The sequence below is a fragment of the Plecotus auritus genome, assembly GCF_963455305.1.
Source record: "Plecotus auritus genome assembly, chromosome: 2".
Lineage (NCBI taxonomy): Eukaryota > Metazoa > Chordata > Mammalia > Chiroptera > Vespertilionidae > Plecotus > Plecotus auritus.
In genome coordinates, this window is record NC_137771.1 from 26,263,309 (window position 1) to 26,287,499 (window position 24,191).

General features: G+C 42.5%; 1 protein-coding gene and 1 pseudogene across 6 annotated transcripts in view; both read left to right on the forward strand.

Annotated features, from left to right (window-relative positions):
- MACF1 (microtubule actin crosslinking factor 1) overlaps positions 1-24,191 on the forward strand; it is a 360,803-nt gene that overhangs the window by 46,286 nt on the left and 290,326 nt on the right. The gene's annotated exons all lie outside the window — the stretch shown is intronic.
- On the forward strand, positions 22,028-22,896 carry LOC308242848 (protein SET-like; annotated as a pseudogene). The gene has a single exon. The product of its transcript is annotated as a protein SET-like (transcript).

A 24,191-nucleotide genomic window follows, 5' to 3' on the forward strand; every position in this document is an offset into this window, starting at 1 on the left:
GTACTAGAGGCCCGGTGCACAAATCTGTGCACGGGTGGGGTCCCTTAGGGTGGCCTGCGGAGATTGGGCCCCAGCTTGCGCCCCCAGCCTCACAGCCCTGCCAGGCACCCTGCCTTGGCCTGTCACTGCCCTTTCACCTGCTCCACCATCCCGCCTGCGGGGTGATCAGTTGGGGTCGGGCTCCCCACTGCCGTCACTGGTTGCCATCTGCAGGGCAATTGGTGGGGTAATCAGGCCCCCGCTCGCGCCCGCCTTGACCTAGCACTGCCCACTCACCTGCTCCACCATCCTGCTGTGGTCCTGCTCTCATCAGGGCCCATTGGGGCCAGCAGCTCCTCCACTGCTGCCTGCTGCCAGCGCCATGTTGCCGACGCCTGCCATGTCTGCCCCCGTTGGTCAGCGCACGTCATAGCGAGCGGTCGAACTCCTGGTCAGATGACCATCTGAGGGGACAATTTGCATATTAGGTTTTTATTATATAGGAGTGTATTGGAGAGCAGTGGTTCTCAAACTTTAGCCTGCATCAGAATCACCTGGAGGGCTTGTTAAAACAGATTGCTGCTGCCTGGGCAGTGTGGCTCAGTGGTTGAATGTTGACCTATGAACCCCGAGGTCATGGTTTGATTCCCTGTCAAGGCACATGCCTGGGTTGCGGGCTCGATCCCCAGTGTGGGGTATGCAAGAGGCAGCCAATCAGTGATTCTCTCTCATCATTGATGTTTCTGTCTCTCTTATCTCTCTCCCTTCGTCTCTAAAATCAATAAAAGATATTAAAAACAAAAACACAGATTGCTGGATCAGATCTCCAGGTTCTGATTTAGTAAGTCTGGGGTGGGGCTTGAGAATTGGCATTTTTAACAAGTTCCCAGTAGATGCTGATGCCACTGGTCTCAGACCACTGTGTAGTAAGAGCATGGACTCCGGTTAAACTACCAGTGTTTGAATCTCAGCTTTGCCATTTACTGTGAACTTGGGCAAGTTCTTAAACCTTTCTGTGCTTCAGTTCTTATCTGTAAAGTGGCTATGCTTGATAGCACCTACATTATAGGATTCTTAATAGAGATTGGATGAAATAATACTTGTAAAATGCTTAGAATGGTGCTTAGTAAACATGCAGTGTTAGCTACAGTACTGGTGATAAGACATGGTTTTTTCCTTTGTAGGTTTTACAATATAGTTACAAAGACTAGATTTAAATATAATAAATAAAAAACGGTGTGAAATCAGATATTACTTCATGTAGTTCTGACTCTGAAGTACTTAGAGGTGAAGTGTATGTATGTTGTGGGGCAGGAGAGGTAGTAGGGAATGGGGAAGAGGAGAGGTACATGGGAGAAGATAATGCAAAGTTATATAGTCAGAATTTAGAAAGATTGGGTTGTCATTGGTTTGGGTTTTACAAGAGAATTGGAGGGAGGGATGGAGAGAGAGATGAGGGAAGAACAGGAGAGGGAGATAGATGGATAGATATTAAGAAAGAGAGATAATTACTTTTCCCATTCCTTCCTTAGAGCTCGGAGCTGGTCGAGAGGTGAGTTTCCTGGCAGTTTGCTCTTTCAGGGGAACAATGGCTAAGGAAGCAGTTTGTTACTGGCTTCTGAAGCTGGGCTCTGCAGCCTTTATCCCCCACAGCTGATTCACATATTTTCGATTCTTGCTGAGAAAGGCAGTTGTTAGGTTTGGAAGTTTTCAGATTCCAGAGCCAGCTGGACAGCTGGCCCTCCGTTAGTTATTTCCCAAACTGCCAGCCCTGTGTTGCCTCATCTCCCTGGGCCCCTTCTTTTTGACTTTGAAGCGATAGCCTATATTTAGTGAACTAGCAAGTAAGAGGTTTGAGGGGGTTTGAGGGGAGAGTCTCTCTCACCTTAGAGTTTTGGGTGGATGGAGTATTTGGGCCTAGAAACAAGATGTATCATGTGCAAAAATTTTAACCCCTTCATCAGGCATGCTCAAATGATTGCTTTCAGTGCTAAGAATGTACCTCTAGCTCATGGGTAAGGAGCAGTGTTTATTTTTGGATGTCCTGAAGAAAATACTTGGGAGAAGGAGTGAGGAGAATTTCAGACAGCTCCATTTATGGTTGAGCAATGCTTGGTATTCTACAGAAGGGACCATATGGACAGTGGGGAAGAGTTTAGCATTCTGATTGTTCACCTCTTGCTCCCTCCATTCAGGGATTATTAGGGACACCTCATTAGCCGTCAGAACGGCACAAGTTTTTCTTGGGACTCACATGAACCTCAGACTCACATGAACCTCAGACCCGCACTCTGGGCGTCTTCTGCTCTCCCAGTCTGCTGAATCACCACCTAGGAATGGCAATAGCCAGGTTGCCGCCTGGAGCACCTCAAGTGCTCTTGGCATGGTGCGTTGTTGACTGGTCTTGGTCTCCTAGACACAGCTTGGGCCTCTACTTTTGGAGTGATAGGCTGGGTCTTAGCTCCCCTTCCAGCTTGTTCCACAAGGCGCTGACCTACTTTTTAGAGACAATTAAGTGTTTGTGAGCAAAAGAAGGCGGTGACCCATGTGAAGGTGAAACAGAGCTGCATTAAGCAAACATTTGGAGTTACTTTTTTTGTCTCAGTCCATCTCAGTCCAAATGGAATGGCTGGCCAGGCTGATGTGGGGGCCAAATTCCAGATGTTTATCCAGATAACCAACTAACTCATGAATTCTCATTCCTTCTATCAGTGTACTTTAATATAAGTAATTACCTTTTATAATCATCACTAGAGGCCCGGTGCACAAAATTTGTGCACTGGGGTGGGGTGTCCCTCAGCCCAGCTTGCACCCTCTCCAATCTGGGACCCTAAACTGGCAGTTGGATATCTCTCTCACAATCCGGGACCACTGGCTCCCAACTACTCACCTGCCTGCCTGCTTGATTGCCCCTAACTGCTTCTGCCTGCCAGCCTGATCACCCCCTAACCACTCCCTTGCCAGCCTGATCGACGCCTAACTGCTCCCCTGCTGGCCCGATCGCCCCCAACTGCCCTCCCCTGCAGGCCTGGTCCCCCGCAACTGCCCTCCCCTGCTGGCCTGGTCGCCCCCAACTGCCCTCCCCTGCTGGCCATCTTGTGACCACATGGGGGTGGCCATCTTGTGCGAGGGCGTGATAGTCAATTTGCATTTTACCTCTTCATTATATAGGAAGGATACCCTTTGTCATTTGGGTAGTAGGAGAAGGTTTGAAAGGAAGTTGGGCTTAGAGTGAATCCAACATTCCTCTTGGTGGCAATTTGTTCATTTGTAGCCCCTCTGAGAGGAATCTAACCCTCAGGCTGGATGGGAGCCCATCTTTAGGGAACAAGTGAGTAGCAAGTTGAGGTTTTCCTGTCCTTGTGGTACAAGGGTTAGATTCAGTTTTTGCAGTGAAAGGAAGTGAACTCACTTTCCCACCTCCTGGATGTCACTGACCTTATTAACAGACCCCTACCTCTTCCCTGTTGAATTATTGTCCTTATACTCGTACTTCAACACTGAGGGAATGATCCAAGGCCTTGAGAAGGACGACTCTTGTTCTGCATCAGCTGGCACTGGGACCCTGAGGGAATTGCTAAACTAGCAATTAGGCAGTTTCTTAAAGGTTTATTTTCAGCAACTCCACACACATGACAACTCCAATAATCTCCCAGTCAACAAAAAAAATAGTTACTGATATAGTGCTCAGACATCCAGATCAAATCTTTAAGTTCTGGAAGGAAGAAGCTTAGGAGAACTCAGTCCTGCCATTTTCTCATTGTTAGAGTTCCTTCTAACAACCTTTGAAGTGTCAGCCCCATTTGAAGAACTAGTTAACATATCAGGCAGGCATGACTTAGAAGTCAGCATGGCATCTATTTTGTTCTTGTAGATGGCTGAGTTTCTTAGGGAAGAATATTTGAGGTGACCTAAAATTGCTCCCCTCCTAGAAATATGAGTCTTGTCATAACCTCCTTTCTTCCACTACTATTCCTTTATAACCACGAAACCTGGTCTCTGCTCCTTTCCCAGCCATCCCCTTTATGGTGTCCTTGCCTTCCCTACCTGTCCTATAGGACAGCATTTGTACTGGTATTCTGGTCTCTTTCTGCCACACCTTCCTTTCCTTTCTCCAAAGCTGGACCCATGTTCACTTTCTCTATGAGCAACTGAGTTCTACTACATAGCATTGTGCTGACTGACTCCTTTACATATTTATGAGCTCTAGCTCCAGCTTGATTTTCAACCCTGCCCTGAAATCTTTTTCTCTTCTGGTTGACTCCCGTTCCTTTTCCCCACAGCAGCTATTCCAAACTTTCACCACTCTCCTCAGACTTGCTATTCCACCTTACCTTGTAAATTCTCAACATGTTATTTAGCCTTTTACTTTCCAGAGCTCTCTCTCTCAATTTATCTGTAATCTTCTCTAGTCCTCACCTCATTCCTTATAATTCAGGAGCAGGCCTCTGGGCATGTACATGTTTGTATTCTTAGTCTCTCCTCACTAGTGACTCTTTATAAATATGTTCAGGTTTTTATCTATCCTAAGAAAAAAGTTATTTTAAGCTTGTCTGTTTTTCAAACTAACGTTCTCCTTTTTTTTTTTTTTTTTAGTCACTAACCCTCTTTAATAGCCTTTCTTATATTCCTTTAGTCATCTTGACCCACTGTAGCCTGGTTTTTGTGCCCAGTGTCCCAACTGAATTCCCTCTCACTGGTGACAACTTACTTGGAGAAATCACTATTTCAGTTCTCATGCTGTTTGATCCTGTCACAGCATTTGACACTATTTGGACTTCTTCCCCTCTCCCTACCATTCTGAATGTTCTCCCTGGATGAGTTTACCTACTCTGGTGATTTTATTTATCAGCTTTGTCTATGTATACAGTGATTATTCTCAAATCAAAATCTCTAAATATGAACTTTTCTTTGAGGTTCAAACTTGTATTTTCAGATAACTACTGTCCTTTTCCTCTTTGAAGTCTTACAGAAATTTTAAAGTAACATATCAAATACCACGCTTATCATCATCTCCCTACTTTCCCCTGCCCAAACCTGCTTCTCTTCCTATGTACCCTGTCTCAGATTACTCTCCACCTATTTGTCCAAACTAGGAGATTCAGTTTTGTTTGTGTGTTTTTTTCTTTCTTTCTTCGTTCTCCACATTCAGGTGGATACTACATTTGTTTGTTCTACCTCAGAAGCATCTCAATACCCATTCTTTCCCATGCATCCTGGCTGGACCCATGGCCCTATTTTAGATCCCCATCATCTTTGGCTTACTGCCAGTGATCATGCCATATCTTCCTTCCTTCCTTCCTTCCTTCCTTCCTTCCTTCCTTCCTTCCTTCCTTCCTTTCATCATCTATCTGTCTGTCTGTCTATCTATCTATCTATCTATCTATCTATCTATCTATCAATCATCTATCTATCATCTATCTATCGTAAAAGGCTAACATGCAAAGTGTCCCCTTGGAAGTTCGACCGGGAGACCAGGAGTTCGATCACTTGACCAGGAGTTCGATCGCTCAATATGATGTGTGCTGACCACAAGGGGGCGGTGCGGAATGAAGGAAGGCCCTGGCTGGCAGCCGGAAGGCCCCGATTGGCCTTGATCACTGGCCAGGCCTAGGGACCCTACCCATGCATGAATTTTGTGCACTGGGCCCCTAGTCCCTTCTTAAAAATTCCAGTGCTCACTGCTTTCTTTTCCTTCATAGGTAAAGTTCAGGTTTCTTAGCATGGGTATGATTCTCAGTTTCATCCCTTGTTTATGCTGTTTCCGATGCCTTGGGTGTTCTCTCTCCTTATTTATCTGCCTCACAAATTATTGTTCATACGGTAATTTTTAATTCCAGCTCAGAATTAATTAGCTTTTTATGGTGTTCCAGCTTCTTTCTTCCTACCCCAACCAGGAGAACTTTATCTCATCATCTGAGTTCTCATGGTACTTTATACAACCCTTTGTAGTAGTACTTGTCATATTATTTTACAACTAGAGGCCCAGTGCGCGAGGAGGCGCCCCGCCTCCCGCTGTGTGAGGAGGCACCCTGTGGGCCGCTGCGGGAGTCAGGCCGGACCGGTGCCGTGGGTGGCCAGGACCTGCACCTGACTTCCACCCCAGGCCCCCCCGACCCCCTGCCTCTGTCTGCTTCGGGCCGCCAGAGCCACCGCGCTGGCTCAGGCAGCCCCCTCTGTCTCTGTCTCCGTCTCCGCTCCAGGCCTCACCTGTGCGGGCAACCTCCTCCTGTCCGGTTGTGACCCGTTATGGCGTCCTGGCCTAATTTGCATATTACCCCCCCCCTCTCTCTCTATATATAGATTAACTCCTCTAGATCATGAGTTCAATCAGGGCACACTGTACCTTCTTCATCCTTGTTTCTTTGGTGCCATAACAATTGGTTGAATTTTGGGTTGTATATAAAGTTCTTGCAAGCTCCAGAAAAAGGATGTTTGGGAAGTCTAAAGAGCTATGCTACTGTTGGATATTGGTTGTGGTAGACTCTCTCCTCCTCTATTTCAAAAAATAACCATGTTTATTATATGAAAATTATAAAATAATAAGCAAAACTATAAAATTAAAGTTACCTAAAAATCCCACTACTTTTGCATAACCACTGTAAACATATTGCTATATTTTTTTTCAGACATTTTCTTCTGCAAATGTACAGACATATTTTGCAAAAGTAAATTGTAACTTTCTTCACTTACTGTAGAGTGAAAATCTGTGTCAAAAAATATGTATCAACATAATAGTTTATATTGCTGTCAGTCTCTTATATGGGTTTACTACACTTGGGTCAGTCCACTATTGTTGGACTTTTAGGTAATTTTGCATTAGTGTTATAAACAATGAAATGACTATACTGTGTGTGTATATTTGCACACTTAACCACATTTCTTTTATATAAATTTCTAAAAGCGAGATTACTGCATCAAAAGTCATTGCACACTTCAAAAAATTTAGATACATTTTGCTAAACTACTCTCCACAAAAGTTGTACCATGTTGTTAAGTTGTTATACCTCATTGAAAAATTTTTTATATGGTATGTTTTGTGTTGCTGTTGGAGGTTTTATGTATTGGAATTGTTTAATTAAGGCTGTGTTTTATGAAGATTGATCTGACAGCATGTGCAGCATGAATTGGATGAGAAGGAGGGAACCCATTTTTTTGAGGCTATTTTAGCAATCCAGGTGAGAGATAATGAGGCTTAGACAAGGAGAGGTTGACTGTTGAATAAAAAAGTTGACTGCGAGATGCATCTGTAAGAACTGATAGGACTTGATAGTGGGTTGTTTGAAGGGTGGTGCCATTACTCAAAGTGGGTAATTAAAAGGAGGCATTGATTTAGGGAGGGAAGATGTGGATTCACTTTTAATAAATTGAGATCTAGTTGTCATGGCATGCTCAGGTGGAAATGCCCTGCAGACAGTTGGCACTGCAGAGCAGCAATTAGAAGAGAGTCAAGGCTCAGTCTTCGCAGCCGGGTGTTTAAAGCTCTCCATAATAACCTTTCCAGCCTCCTCGCCAACTGCCTCCTCACATCCAAGCCAGACAAGACGGTCTTCTGGGAGCACCTCATTCGCTCACTGCATCTGCCATATAGAATTTTACCCATTGTTCACAATCTACTTCAAAGCCTTCCAGGGTACCTCTGATCACTCCTCTGGAAGTCAGTTCCTAGTTTCCTAAATGCTCATGGTCATTTTTTCTTTATCTTTATATTGTACTTTAATATCCTACTTATATGTATGAATTATTTTCTTCTATGAGATTAGAAGCCCATGGAGGTTGAAGACTGTGTCATAAACTCCATTTTATCTCCCACATTGCCAGCTCTGTATTTTGTATATAAGTGTCCAAATATTCAGTGACTTATGGAGTAAATGGAACCAACTTTAATATAGTAATAATAACACACTGGATTATTATCATTCAACACCTAATACCTGAAAAAGTGCTAACACTGTTTTGTGTGCATTTTCCTACTTATTTTTCTTAAAATAATATTGAGACGTATTATGGGAGAGGAAATAGAATACAAGAGATGTTAAGTGAGAATCCCCTTTTATAGCCATGTTCTTTGTTTCTCCCAAGATTCTTAAGAGTGGTATATACCTGCCCTTTGGTTTCCAACCCTCTCCACTCTCCTGAAATTGCTATTGTCAAGTTCAACAATCACCTCCTAATTGCCAAATCCAATGATAATTTTTCAGCCCTAATCTTTTTTTTTTTTTAAAGCTAGAGTAAGGAAGGGGCGGGGGGGAGAGAGAAAGAGCGCTCCCGTATGCGCCCTGATGGGAATCAAACCTGCAACCTTGGTGTGTGCCCATGACCGGGAATTGAGCCCTTTTAGGTATATGGGATGAAGCTTCAACCAATTGAGGCACACTGGCTAGGGCTCATCCCTAATCCTTCCTGACCTTTGAGTGACCTAATTTATACTTATGGCTTCAACTGCTGGCTCAGATCTCTGGGCCAGATCTCTCTCCTGAGCTCCGGACACTTATCTCTGAGTACTGGAGGACTTACTTTGGATATTGTATAGGTATCTTTTACTCAACATGTTCCAAACTGAATGCTTTTCTTCACCCCAGGAAACCCTTTTTCTGTATTATTCTACTTTAACTCTGACATCCCTTCCTTTCTTCCCATCCCAAATACTACTTTCTTAGTTCAGATTCTGTTGTTTCTCAGCATATAACCATAACAATGTCCTAAATGGTCCCCCTGCCTTCGTCTTGTTTCCCTCCTTTTCACTACTGCTAGATACTCTTTCTAAAATTAAAATTTGATCATAAAAGAATAGTCATTCCTAAGGTTAAGCCTTTCAATGGCTTTCTGTTATCTTTAGGTTGAAATATGGTTTCTTTTTTTTTTTTAAATATATTTTATTGATATTCTACAGAGAGGAAGGGAGAGGGATAGAGAGCTAGAAACATCGATGAGAGAGAAACATCGATCAGCTGCCTCCTGCACACCACCCACTGGGGATGTGCCCGCAACCAAGGTACATGCCCTTGACCGGAATCGAACCCGGGACCCTTCAGTCCGCAGGCCGACGCTCTATCCACTGAGCCAAACCGGTTTCGGCGAAATATGGTTTCTTTAGCATGACATGCAAAGCTTTCATGTCCTGCCATCATCCTTCTAGGATTGAGAGTACCTATACTCTATCCATATCAAAGTATTTTAAGTTCCTTAAGTGCATCATCTCTCGTGCTTCTATGTTGTTTCCACTGTCTACAACACTCCTGTCCCCATTAATCTAACTCACTGTAGTCCCAGTTCTAACATCATCTCCTTCCAGAAGCCTTTCCTGGACTTCCATGCCCCCACCCTTTTTTTTTCTGTGCACTTTTATCAATATCAGCTACACTATATCATGTGTTAGGTCACTTGCTTATCTCCTTCACTAGATTGTAAGTTGTTTGAGGAAAAGGACTCTGAGTTCATGTCAGTGCTCTATAAATTTTGCACAAGGCAGGAATACAGGGTGTAGGCTTGTAGAATGTATGAATGATTGTGTGAGAAGGGTATGTGGCCAGTGGCAGTGCTGGGATCAGGATACAGAACCTCAAATTTCTGGCCTTTAAACTTTCATTTATTTTCTGACTAGGTAACACATTCACATAACTGAATATTCAAAAGGTGCAAACTGTATCTACAGTGAAAAATCTGTGTTTTCACCCCAGCCATCCTTTTCTCCTCCCTGAAGACAATCAGTATTATCGGTTTCTTGCTCTTCTTTCTATAGATGATATGTGCATTTATTAATTCACATATATTATGAATTAAAAAATTAATTTGGCAAATATTTATTGAGTACCTGGTATGTTCCAGGTACTATGCAAGGCTTTGGGGATAAAGAGTGAATATATATAGCCCTGACCAGTTTGGCTCAGCGGATAGAGCGTCGGCCTGCGGACTGAAGGGTCCCAGGTTCGATTCCGGTCAAGGGCATGTACCTTGGTTGTGGGCACATCCTCAGTGGGAGGTGTGCAGGAGGCAGCTGGTCGATGTTTCTCTCTCATCGATGTTTCTAGCTCTCTATCCCTCTCCCTTCCTCTCTGTAGAAAATCAATAAAATATATTTTTTAAAAAAAGAGTGAATATATAAATAGGTAAAAATCCATGTCTTTATGGAACCTAAATTCTATATATTCATTCTCCTTTTTAAAAAAATATAAATGAGAGCTAACATACACTCTGTTCTGACGTGTTTTGTTTTTTTTTTAAATCTTGGAGATTCATCCATATCAGCTCATAAAGACCATATCTGCCCATAAAAACCTCTTTTTTCCCCTTCATGCTTATTATTCTGTCATATGAATATGCTATCATTTACTAGCCAGTTCCCTATTGATGAACAGTTGCTCATCTTTTGCTATTACAAAGTGCTATAATGAAAACCTTTGTTGTATACTTGTCACTTAGCATATGTATATCTTTTTTAAATTTAAGTTATTACTTTATTAACTTGATCTGTAAATTTTTTATTCATTTAATGTCAATAGTTTCAAGTAATTTAGAAAACAGATTATCGATCACATAAGAAACTTGTTATTAAAAAATGTATTACATAACAGTTTCTGACCCCTCAAAATTTTATATTTTATTACATAAAAATCAGGTCAAACAACAAAAATCAGGTCAAACACATTAAAAGACAACTCACAGTAGATAATTGTAGCATTTAAGGTATGAGTTAATATCAAAACATTTTAAAAATCTTATTAATAATTAAGAAACAAACATCTCAATACAAATTTTGGAAAATGTCTGAGCAAATAATTCAGAAATGAAGAAATACATATATCAGTTATATATATTTTTTATTGTTAAAAGTATTACATATGTCTCCTTTTTCCCCCATCGGCCCCTCCCCGGCCATTCCCACCCCCCTGCATATGTATATCTTCAGGAAAAATTCTTAGGTGTGGACTTGCTGGATCAAAGGTTTTGCATATTTCTAGATTTGATGGATGGTTTCATCCATTGCTTTAATTTTTTTATTACTAATATTTTCAGCATATAGATAAGTATGATAATACTATAGCAGATACATATGTACACTGCTACTCATTAAACAGATGTTGACATCTTCATTGAGGTTCTACCTTAATAATATGATGTCTTTCCACAGAATGTTATCTTAGACCCAAGAGTAATAAGTTTCTTAGAACCCATACTCTGCCATCCTGGAGTCATCACTATACATTCTATCTTGAACTTAAAAAAAAAAGTCATCTCATTATTAGCAAAAGACAGCTTCAGAAGAAAATTCCATTATGCTGTTTATAGTGTCTAGTAGAATCTGACTTCTCAAAAATATTTATTTTACCTTCTTCCTCTGCTCAAAGCAACAAAGGAATGCTATTGGAAGTTGGTGGCCCGTCTTTTTGGAGACTTGTTTTATTTGTTGGTGGAGTATAACCCAGGTGAATTGAGCCAGCAAGCACTCCTCCCCCTCTTTCTGGGTTTGTCAAAATAAATGTGACTGCTTAGCAGGCGCCTTCTTTTAACTGACTTGGATTTGCAGCCGTGTCCTCTGGCTGGGTCCTGATGGAGTTCGTGAGAGAAACTGTTCTTGGGGGAGTGAGGGAAGCTGTTGATCTCTATTACACCTGGATACCTATATCTGTTTCAGTATGCTTTTGTTGAAATGAATTTCCTTCCCTCCTACCTCTCTTTTAAAGGTTTGTAACCTCTGTCCAGAGGTAAGTGACTCTTGACTGTGATCTTTTATTTAGGTGCTTAGAATGCCCAGGAGTGAGGCATTTATAAACAGAGGAGAACCTTAGTTTCAGGTCAGGCGATAATCTAAGGTCATGCAGGTGCAGGTTCACCCTAAGAACAGGCATTTTTGCCTTTTCTCCCAATTGCTTAGTTTTACCTTGTTTGGTCTTGTAGTATTACATGACCACCAGGGCGGGGGTGGGGGGGAGGGAAGAGGATTCATAGGATTCACCCATTTCTCCATGGACTACAGAGCCAAAAGAAAAGGATCAAGGAGAGAGAGCTTATTGGAGGGTCTGTAGCCTAAGTCCGAGCCCTTTTTAAGCTCGTTGTCAGGCCCTGTGGTATATATAGGTCTGATCCACACAAAGAACCTCTCTAGGCCTAGGGTGAGTGCAGAGTGGGCAAAACTCCTTGGACACTTGTGGTCAAACCTGCACTTCATTTCCATTAAAGTCTCCATTGGTCTTGCCATTTCAGTCCTCTCCTTCTAAGCACATGAGGTCTGACTTCTTTTGTCTTCTGTTCCTCAGCCCTGCAGAGAAATCTTTGGTCCTGGGGACAACCCTTTCTTCAGATGGCGAACTCATTTTCTGTCTAGCAGACCTGAGGGACAAGGTGTAATTCAACCCCTCCCTGCATCAGACACTGCTGCCAGGGGGAACAATGAAGAAAGTGATCTTTGTTGTTCCCTGAATAGGGCCATGAACCTGGCACCTGCTTTTGTTGCTGGCTTCTTAAGTCACTGGAGACATTTTTGCTGTCTTCCTGGGTCAGCAGCTGCTTTGGGGTAATAGTGGCAACTGGCTGTAGGGTGTCAGTTCTGCCTCAAAGAAAATGGATGTATTTATATGAGCGGAGTTACCTTTCATGTCTATAAGCTTTTTGTCTTCAGGGCTGGTCTAGAGAATGAGCAGTTGGGTGTCAGCTGTGCCCTCAGTTTGACCGCTCATGACCCTTATCTCCTCTGAATCCGAGGAGACAAATTCATTCCTTTTTCATCCTGCTCTCTCTCTCTCATTAGACTGAGTTCTGTGTTCCTAGCACTTAGGTTAGTGCTGGGTGCTTGCATGGTTAGTATGCAACAAATGTATGAATGAGTGAGTGATTGGGTGAATTCCTTAAAGTGGCTGTCCAGATTTAGTTTCACTGACCCCTGATGTGAGGGGCTGGTGGGAGGACGACCTTTATTTTTAGGAGAAAGATTGCTTAAAAGGAATTATGGAAGGTTTGATTTCTAGATGGTTTGGGGGAACTCTTAAGATAGTTCTTATTATCTCCTCATAGATTTAGAACTTCTCCCTAGTTACTAAGTCTTTGCTGGCAGACTTGCCCACCTGTTTTAGGAGTAATATACTGAACCTGACTCAGGCCTTTTCTCCCCCTGGGCTCTGGCATTCAGGGCAGGGCAGCTTTTCTTTTAACTGTCTTTGTCATTATAGTCAGAAGCCCTAAGGACCACACCTCATACACTGTAGTCTGCACTTCCTGATCTGCCTGCATTCAGTCAAGTTTCACTCAGCTCTTAGGTGTCTGTGCCTTGTTAAAGGCTGTTGGAGACAGCACGGCTTTCTCCCCCTTTGTCAGCAGCTGGCCAGAGAGTGCCTATTGGACTGTCAGATCCCAAGCCTTTCACATTTGTCTGTCTCTCTCTGGAATTTAGGGCAGAATGTCTCTTACCACCTGAGGGTACATTCACTGTTGGCCATTCACTGGAACCTGTTGGATGATAAAAGATGAACAGCCCCGAAAAGTGTATGGACATAGTATACCACGGTGCTTTGGAATGCTCTGATTCCCAGGAAAAGATGCATTGTCTGCAAGAATACAACTGGATGGTCCAGGCCACCGCACCCCTCCCCCTTCCCGAGAACCTCCCGTCGGAACCATCACTCATTTCATAATTCCAAACATCCTTGTTTTTGTTATATTTTTATCTGATATGGTGAAACACACAGAGGAAATGACAAGCTAGCATGTGTTGTCTTTTAAATGCACTTAGTTCAAGTGGCTATTTTAAATGTCAGTTGTTCCTGCTGTTAGATTCCTGTTGTCTGGGCTGCTTTTTCTTCCTGGGTTGGGAGGAGTTTCTGATAGAATTTTACAGTGGCATTAAACCCAGATCTTTCCTGTCTGATTGATAATTCCTTTAAACCTTGTTCTTTTCGATACTTATGTTTGCATTGCACTACATTAATTACTTTCAGATCAGGACACAAAAGAAGTCTTAGAGATCAATTCAGAGGTTCTTTGCCTATGGTTCATTGACCCTTCTCTACTTGTAAACAAAAGTTTGTCAGTAGATGAATATGTGCCCTTTTCTGGGAGAGCATACTTAGTTTTCATCAGATTCTCACTGGAGTTAGTGACCTAAAAAAACGGGGGTGGAGGGTGGGGAAAGAACTAGCATCTTATAGGAATTTCAGGGTCCTGCTCACCCAGTTCCCACTCCACCCTCTGCCCTTACCCACCCTCCCACAACTGACCTCATCCATAGGTGTATGATTTTTGTCCAGTCTCTTCCCGCACCCCCACACCCCTTTTCCCCCGAGAATTGTCAGTCCACTTCCTTTCTATGCCCCTGATTCTATTATATTCACCAGTTTATTCTGTTCATCAGATTTTTTTATTCACTTGATTTTTAGATTCACTTGTTGATAGATATGTATTTGTTGTTCATAATTTTTATCTTTACCTTTTTCTTCTTCTTCCTCTTCTAGCTAGTTAGTGGCAAAGTTGGATTTTGAGATAGATTCTGGACTCTAGGTGTCTTGACCCTGCAACCAAAGTTTTCCCCACTGTACTCTATTACCCATACTCTTCTGGAGAAATGGTGGAATAACACCAGGAACAGGCACACATGATCTGAACTGTTATTTAATGTTGGTCTTTCTCATCCACAGTCTTCTTTCCAAGATGGCTCCAAGGTACCTGGTCTCTTGGACTAGGTGACCTCAGAGATACTGTGATTCTCACAGTAATATATTATAGAATTTATATACATATTTTAAACTGTATTCCACTGTCTAATTTGTGCTCTGTAAGCATTAAACTCCCGTTTGACCTTTTAATCTTGCCCTTTAAATTGTTCTTTGAGAAAAGGAATAGTTTATTGTATCCCCTGTAACTTCTAATACTCAGATCTTCACACAGTGGCCAGCTACCTTGTTGGTACTTTTCCCCCTTTCCATTATCATAGCAGCTGTTAATATTATTTAGTCTGATCTTTCCAAGTGGGCATACCCCCTTTTCTCTTTGGGAGTGTTGTGGAATGTTTTATTTTGTACCCTGAGTTCTACCCCAGGTCACTGAAAGGCAGCCTGGATGGCAGGTTGCTCTGAAAAACTTCAGACCTGGGAGAGAGGTTATCTTTCTTATGAGGACTGGTTAATCAGTGGAGTCGGACTGGGTTGGTTGCTCATGGTTTTCTAGGATGTCAAGGTAAGATGAGCCAGAATACCAAGCTCAAGTTTGGGAAACAGGTTCTTTCCATGTTTTCTCATTGGCTTGATGTGTGACTTTTGGACAGGTTGTGTAACCTCTATTATTTTTATCCGTAAATGAAAATTTACAGTTATTTTCATAAAAATATTCTTAAAGGTGAGTATAATAATGCAAGTGAGCCATTTTGAATTCCTTACAACAAAAATGCTATAGACCCTCCTCTTCTTGGCGGGGTTCGGGCGTGCGGTCCCGGTCCCCGTAATGTACGGAGGCAGAGGGAGAGGGCTCCGGCCCCCTCGGCATCATGTCTTCGGTGCCGACGGTTTCCAGTCCGCCGGTTCTATCCTCAAGTGCCGGGACACGGGAAAAGAAAGAAAGAAAAAGAGGAAAAAAAAATGCTATAGAAATTTCCTCTGGTTATAATCTATGTAGCTTATCCTAAAAGCCTGTTGGGGGGAGGGGTAGGGTGTCATCTCTTTGAGGCTAATGGAGTAGAATGAAAATTTTTTTCACTTCCCAAAGTAGATATTTTAAAAAATACAACTATATATTTTATTATTATTATTTTTTTTAAATTTAATAAATCTCTATTCAGATTATTACAATTGTTCCTCTTTTCCCCCCATAGCTCCCCTCCACCCAGTTCCCACCCCACCCTCTGCCCTTACCCACCCCCCCCCCCCACTGACCTCATTTATAGGTGTATGATTTTTGTCCAGTCTCTTCCCGCACCCCCCACACTCCTTTCCCCCCGAGAATTGTCAGTCCACTTCCTTTCTATGCCCCCGATTCTATTATATGCACCAGTTTATTCTGTTCATCAGATTTTTTATTCACTTGATTTTTAGATTCACTTGTTGATAGATATGTATTTGTTGTTCATAATTTTTATCTTTACCTTTTTCTTCTTCTTCCTCTTCTTAAAGAATACCTTTCAGCATTTCATATAATACTGGTTTGGTGGTGATGAACTCCTTTAGCTTTTTCTTATCTGTGAAGCTCTTTATCTGACCTTCAATTCTAAATGATAGCTTTGCTGGGTAGAATAATCTTGGTTGTAGGTTCTTGCTATTCATCACTTAAAATATTTCTTGCCACTCCCGTCTGGCCTGCATAGTTTCTGTTGAGAAATCAGCTGACAGTCGTATGGGTGCTCCCTTGTAGGTAACTAACTGTTTTTCTCTTGCTGCTTTTAATATTCTCTCTTTGTCTTTTGCTCTTGGCATTTTAACTATGATGTGTCTTGGTGTGGTCCTCTTTGGATTCCTTTTGTTTGGGGTTCTGTGTGCTTCCTGGACTTGTAAGTCTATTTCTTTCACCAGGTGGGGGAGGTTTTCTGTCATTATTTCTTCAAATAGGTTTTCAGTATCTTTGCTCTCTCTTTTCTTCTGGCATCCCCATAATTCTGATGATGGTACGCTTGAAGTTGTCCCAGAGGCTCCTTACACTATCTTCATATTTTTGGATTGTTTTTTCTTTTTGCTTTTCCGGTTGAGTGTTTTTTGCTTCTTTGTATTTCAAGTCTTTGACTTGATTCTTTCGATCCTCTAGTCTGCTGTTGGATCTTTGTGTAATATTTTTTATTTCAGTCAGTGTATGCTTAATTTCTAGTTGGTCCTTTTTCATATCCTTGAGGGTCTCGCTAAATTTATCGGCCTTTTCTAGAAAATTCTTGAAAAACCTTATAACCGTGGTTTTGAACTCTATATCCAGTCATTTGCTTTCCACCATTTCTTTCATTTGTGACCTGTTTCTTTGTCTCTGCATTTTGGTTGCTTCCCTGAGTTGATATAGTGGCTTTGTGTGCTAGGTGTCCTATAGGGCCCAGTGGCTCAGCCTCCCCAATTACCTGAGGTGGACACTCTTGGTGCACCCCTTTGTGGGCTGTGTGCACAGTCTTGTTGTAGTTAAGCCTTGATTGTTGTTGGTATCACTGGGAGGAATTGACCTCCAGACCAATTGGTTGTGAGGATCAGCTGTGTCTACGCCGGGAGAACTTCTGTGCTGGAGACACCCTTATGAGACAAGACTTGCAAGAGCTTCTGTGCTCAGCTTGGATGGGGCAGAGTCTCAGGGCAGAGCAGACAGCACTGGTTTCCCGTCAGCCCTGCCCTAATAGGCCCCTGTGTCTCAGTGTCCCGTGGTAATCGCTGCAAGCACCTCTGAGAGAAAGCCGCCCTCGAGTTTCGCCCGCTGCCAGACAGTCCAGTTTCTCCCCGAATGAGTCTGGGTCCCCTCAGTGCAGTTGGGAGCTTTTGTCTCCCTCCCGCTTGAGAAAGCCAGCCGCGTACTCAGTTGCCCGCCCTCTCTGTGCTTGTGCCTCGGTACTTCTGCCTTCTGCAGTTCCTCTGAGTCTCAGTGTGCTTTTCTCTTTCCTGACAGTCCAGTTTCACCCCGTATGAGTCTGGGTCCCCAAGTCTCACCCGAAACTGGAGTTCAGTGCAGTCAGGGGCTTTTGTCTCCCTCCCGCTTGAGAAAGCCAGCCGCGCACTCACTTCCCAGTCCTCTCCACACGCGTGTCTCAGTACCTCTGCCTCCTGCAGCTCCTCTGAGTCTCAGTGTGCTTTTCTCTTTCCTTCTAGTTGTAGAATTTCCACTCAGCCAGCCTTCCTGTGGTTCCGGATGATGTCCGTTTTGTCTTTTAGTTGTAGTTTTGAGATTGTTGTGCGAGGCAGCAGTTTAGGTGTTTACCTATGCTGCCATCTTGGTTTCCTTCCCAAAGTAGATTTTTAATATTAAACTATAACTTTTATGACAAATGTTATATTATTACAGAATAAGTATATGCATTTAAACAATAAATAAAAAAAAAAGCATGTTCCTGGTCCTCAAAAAAGAAAAAAAGTATATGCACATTTTACATTCTGGTGCTAGAGACCTAAGAGAACTTAGGTTTAGGTATAAGAAGGTAAGCTAAAAATATAAAATAATTGCTTATAAATTAAATATAAATCTGTACTTTTTCTTAATATTTGTCATCTGTCATTTCTGTGTTTTTGTTCAGTAACTTGTATTTATACACTGGTAGTTTCAATAACAAAATTATATACACAAAGTAGAGTAAATTTTATTTTCCAAATAAAATGCATTCTTTGAGTTAAACATTTAGATTTAGACTACGGTTAAACTAACTAGAATATTCTTGCCCTCAAAAATTATAAAAACAAACATACTTTGTCAATCTTTAAAGAAAAGGTGTGCCACTGTGGAGCAGAATGAAACTTGCAGCAGCTACTGAAATTATTAATGCAAATCAGCTGAATGAATAGTGCCCTGGAGTGGGGAGCAAGTGGGTGTTGTGCTGACTGCATTTTCTCCCTAGTTATCTATGGAGAAGGTCCTGCCCCCCTGAACTGTGCTTTTAGCACTTCCGGAGTGGGCTTACCAGTTTCTGTTCCTCTCTTTGCCTTGAACTGTGTGATGTTCAGTGTCTCGTCTGTGTGTGGCTGTATTCCAGTCTATAAACATGACTACTGTAAGGAGAGTGCAGAGTTGTTTATTTTGTAAAGCCTGTCCCATTGCCATGTGATATTTGCCCAAGAGTTCTGTTGTGGTGGCATTCTTGTGGTGAGTGTGGCCCTTTAAAGGTTTCATTCTCAAATGTTAGATGAGACCTTAAATGGTGTCCTGAAAAGCATTTAAGCCTCTCTCCCTAGAGTTTAAACCAGAGGAGCAGTAATCCCAGTGGAGCCTGGACTGGGGTCTAGAGAGAAGGTGGCAGATGAGGTGGCAGATGATCGGCAGGGGCTGTTGTGGTCTCTTGTCTCATTTGCACAAAGGAGGGGCTGGCCTCTCCTGGGGAGGTATTTCCGCTCACTGTGACAAATGAGCATGCACAAAGGGCTGTAATGTAATGAGGCTTCTCTGGTGACGTCACTTGTAAATGTGGTCAAAGTCCAGTTCTTGGGGGCTAGGAGACGCTGTAGGAGAGATCAGTCGGTTTGCACACTCTCACTTCTCAGCTGTCACTGCGCCATGGTGCCTGCTTCCAGCCACTGAACTAACACAGCTGGGCCGGGCCATGAATGCTTACAAGTACCAGAAGTTCTTGGAGGGACTCAACAACCTTAGAGGTATTACAAGCCCTCCGGCTTTCTGCCTTTTGTCCTTGCTGATTGTGTGAATGCTTACTGTGGTGTGTGCTGTGTGGAGTCTTTACTTTCCATCAGTCCCTTAGGGACTTAGAAAACCCTCTTACATTGAGCTGGCCATATTTTTTGTGTGTTTAGGCAATTACATAGAAAAGGTAGAGTTTGTAAATGTGATTGTGGGTGTGTAGGTAGGAGGGAATCCTCTCAGCTACTTCAGCAGCAGTCTGTTCTCTTGCTTGAAGGGACAGAGAATAAATATCCCCTGCTCTCTTGAGCTCAGCAGAGCTCAGAGCACTTCCTGGGCAATGTGGGTGGATGGCTCTTGCCATCAGGCACTGCTGCCTCACCTAGGCGTAGCTAGGTTTCTTGGGCCAGATTTTCCACTTGCCTGTGTCTACAGTGAGTCAGAGTCCCATCTGGAGAGAACAGGGAGTCAGGAATGGTTGTGGGGGGAGGAGGAATGCAGGTTGATAGGCCAGAGATGCCATTGTAAAGGGTAAATCAGTGACATAAAGGAGGTAACTTTTTATTAAAATGATATTTAATAAATATAATTTATTTAGTGTTTGTTTTGCATGATTGGCAAGCTCTTCACTCACCATAGGTGAGAAGAAAAATGGCCTCAGATGTGACAGTGCAGGACTCTTTTTGGCTGTTAAGGAGGAAAATGAATGGAGTCTTTTTACTTCTCCTCTACTTAATAGGTGGTTTTATTTTCTTTTGCTTAGGAAGATGCTCGAACCGTCCCTCTTTCATTAGCAGTCAGGATTCTAGACCCAGAGCAACCACAAGGTGTGGAGAGAGGAGGATGAAGTGGGCTTCTCCTAGGTTGAGGGGACTGGTAGGAGATCTGGACTCCCATCCTGCATATTTTACTTTCTTTCATTGTCTGTTGAAGAACTATTTCTAAGAGGTCATATATATGAAGAGCTTTGTATGCTACAAAGGGATATGCAACTATAAAGTATTGTTCTGTTGGTCGCTAGCTTCTCTTTTCTTTTCTCACCCCATGCCACAGAAACATTTATTTCAGAACTTCTGACAGCTGGAGCCAACCTCTTTTAGGTTCAGGGCTCCGTAAGCTCTTCATGCATCTGACAGGTCTTAGCAAGAATGAGTAACATTAACAGTTGTTTCCCAGTCAGAGGAACTTCTGAGAGGGCAGAGAGTCTGGACTTCTTTATTCAGACTCATGGGGAAGAGATGGGAAATGGGGGGATATGAACCAGTGGTGCTTCTCAGTGATTCTTGTTGGGGGATAAAGGTTGGTGCAAGAACGTACCCTTATCCCATACAAGGTCCCCTTTTTCTTGCCCTATTTCTTGTCTTATAGGAATCCTAATATATTTCTGGGAATGATACCCAACCAACAGCAAGAACCATTTCCCTCCTGTGTTCAAAAAAACTCATGGAAGGATTATCAAACTAACCTGCATAATCCTTCAGTAAAAGAAGAGGCTCAGAGTAGAATATTCAGGCTTCTCTTTGGATACTGAGTTCCTTAGTGTACCTTTATTCCCTATAACCCTTAGAATCATTCTTCTGATAAAAGGCCAGAGCTTTTTGAAGATGGATGGGTGGTGGGTGGAAACTATAGGAGATTTACTTATCCATAGGATTAGGGAATACAACTTTTCCTTTTGGTTCCCCTTTGTTAGATGAGCAGTTAACCACACTAGGATGGCCACAGCCTATGTGGATCAGGGTTAGCAGTGACCCAAGTAGACTCCTGAGGTTCTCAGGAGACCACACCACTAATAACTATGTCCTCCTCTGCTGTATGTGCTTCAGGAACAAGAGCAGGTATGACTGGTGGCGGGTTCCTCCTTATAATCCTCCCATAAAACATCCATGGAAGAAGGAATTATTTTTTATCCCCTAAATAGGGGTTGTTTTGGTCCTCCATTTCCTTTAACTCTCCTGATGTTCTTGGTGGGGCTAATGGAACCAAATAGCTCTTGATTTGACCCTCTCAGGCGTGTAGAGGTTTAAAATTTCATCCTACAAAGAGTTATTTCTGCTTTTGGAAGAGGATATTTTGAAACAAGCTTGGTAATCTTTGTTTTCTCAGCCCACCTAAAAAGTCCCCCACTCCTTCCTTTGCCCTGTCTGTACTAGGAATGAATAATAGCCTAGATGTACTATTATGGGGAGTGTCCCATATGGGGTTGAAATCAGAGAAGAGAAAAAAACCACAGCAGGAGCAGCTTTGGCTCCACTCTTCCCATCCCAGACACTGGGGATCTCTGCCATGTTATTTTGGTTCTGTACCTCTAAGATGAACTCAGAAGCACTTACTGCTATAGACATTAAACAAGAGGGTATGTATACGTAGTTTAGTGTCTGATACGTGGTCAGAATTCACCCAATGTTAGTTCTACTCCTTTTTTCTTTGTTCCTCCCAGAGTTGTCTTTGAATCACAGTGAGTTCTGTGCCTGATTTGGTCCAGGATGAACTGGATCTGGTCACCTTCTGACTGGGGAGTAGTAGCCCTAGTCACCCATCCACATATTTGGCCTCAGGTCTTATTTGATCTCACTGTAGGAGACTGGGAGACAATAGCATTAGTGATATTAGTAATACTGATAAGCACTCAGCAAATGTTAGTTATGGACTAGGCACTGTTGTAAGCACTTTACATGTACTAACCCATGTAGCTCTTATAATTCTCCCATAACATAGATGGTTTCCAGTGGTATACCCAAGGCTTGGCTAGCTTAAGAATAGGGTTTGTCGTTTCGAGCCCGGCGACTTCCCAGCGATCAGATCCTCGGACTTGCCTCACAGCATGGCCTCCAAACGCCAGTCCTGGCTCCCATCTCAAATGAAGAAACTGAAACTGGCTCCAGCCCCCAAGCCGGAGAAGCAGCTGACCCCTCCGGACGTGCCGAAGGGAGAAAAAGAACAGCAAGAAGCGATTGAACATACTGATGAAGTACAAAATGAAATAGACAGACTTAATGAACAAGCCAGTGAGGAGATTTTGAAAGTAGAACAGAAATATAACAAATTCCGCCAACCATTTTTTCAGAAGAGGTCAGAATTGATTGCCAAAATCCCAAATTTTTGGGTAACAACATTTGTCCACCACCCACAAGTGTCTGCACTGCTTGGGGAAGAGGATGAAGAGGTGCTGCATTATTTGACAAGAGTTGAAGTGACAGAATTTGAAGATACTAAATCAGGTTACAGAATAGATTTTTATTTTGCTGAAAATCCTTACTTCAAAAATAAAGTTCTCTCCAAAGAGTTTCATCTGAATGAGAGTGGTGATCCATCTCCAAAGTCCACTGAAATCAAATGGAAATCTGGAAAGGATTTGACGAAACGTTAAAGTCAAACACAGAATAAAGCCAGCAGGAAGAGACAGCATGAGGAACCAGAAAGCTTCTTTACCTGGTTTACTGACCACTCTGATGCAGGTGCAGATGAGTTAGGACAAGTCATCAAAGATGACATTTGGCCAGTCCTTTACAGTACTACTTGGTTCCTGACATGGATGATGAAGAAGGGGAAGGAGAAGAAGATGATGATGATGATGAAGAAGAGGAAGGTTTGGAAGATATTGATGAAGAAGGGGATGAGGATGAAGGTGAAGAAGATGAAAATGATGATGAGGGGGAAGAAGGAGAGGAAGATGAAGGAGAAGATGACTAATGAACCCTGATGGATTCCAACCTTTTTTAATTTTCTCCAGTCCCTGGGAGCAAGTTGCAGTCTTTTTTTTCCTTTTTCTTCCCCCCCCCCCCTCTTGTGCTCAGTTGCCCTGTTTTTGAGGTCTCTTTTTCTCTCCTTTACACCATGGTTCTCACCTTATTTGGGGAGGATGTACCTTGAGCAGAATACAGTGGGAAAAGAATCTTTGCCCCTTTCTGTTCCAAATTCATTTTTATCCCTTTCTGTCTCAAGAAAAACTTAATGGAATCAACACCACCGTGCTCTGTGGGAAAAAAGAAAAACCTTCTGCTCCCTTAGCTCTGCTGGGAGCTGGAGGTTGCTAGGCCCCTGTGTAGGAGTGCATAGAATTCTAGCTTTTTTCCTCCTTTCTCTATATATTGGGCTCAGAGATTACACTGTGTCTCTATGTGAATATGGACAGTTAGCATTTACCAACATGTATCTACCTTCTCTTGTTTAAAAAAAGAAAAAAAAAACCTTAAAAAAAGGGGAGGTTATAGAAAGTGAGCAAAGGGTGAGTTTAAGATGTTTGGGTGGGTTAAGTGGGCATTTTGACAACATGGCTTCTCCTTTGGCATGTTTAATTGTGATGTTTAAGGGACATCCTTGCAGTCTAAGATGACACTTTTAAAATAAAATTCTCTCCTAATGATGACTTGAGCCCTGCCACTCGGTGGGAGAATCAGCAGAACCTGTAGGATCTTATTCGGAATTGACATTTCTCTATTGTAATTTTGTTCCTGTTTATTTTTAAATTTTCTTTTTGCTTCACTGGAAAGAAAAGATGATGCTCAGTTTTAAACGTTAAAAGTGTACAAGTTGCTTTGTTACAATAAAACTAAATGTGTACACACACACACACACACACACACACACACACACACAAAGAACAGGGTTTGTCTGTCCTGTTAAGGAGGTCATATAGTGTCTGGGAGTATAGCAGCCAAGATGGCTGTATTGTGCTGCTGTCTGATGTTGGGAACCATACGAATTAGGAGAAAATACCCATGTCTGGCCAATGTATGTATACAATACACTTGGGCACCTTCCTATCTGAGGGAGAGTAGCAGTATGGTGTTTTGGACTGAGAACAATAGATCTTTTCTCTCCACACTAGTCTCTTTGAGCTGTGTATCTTGTTTTCTAATCCTTCATTCACTAATAGTCTTTAAGGCATAAAACGTATAATGTACACATAATATACAGCATTGTGTCATGTTCACCCAAAGAAAGCATCTGAGTAACTTTCTTTTATCCCAGGGCCTGAATCTTTT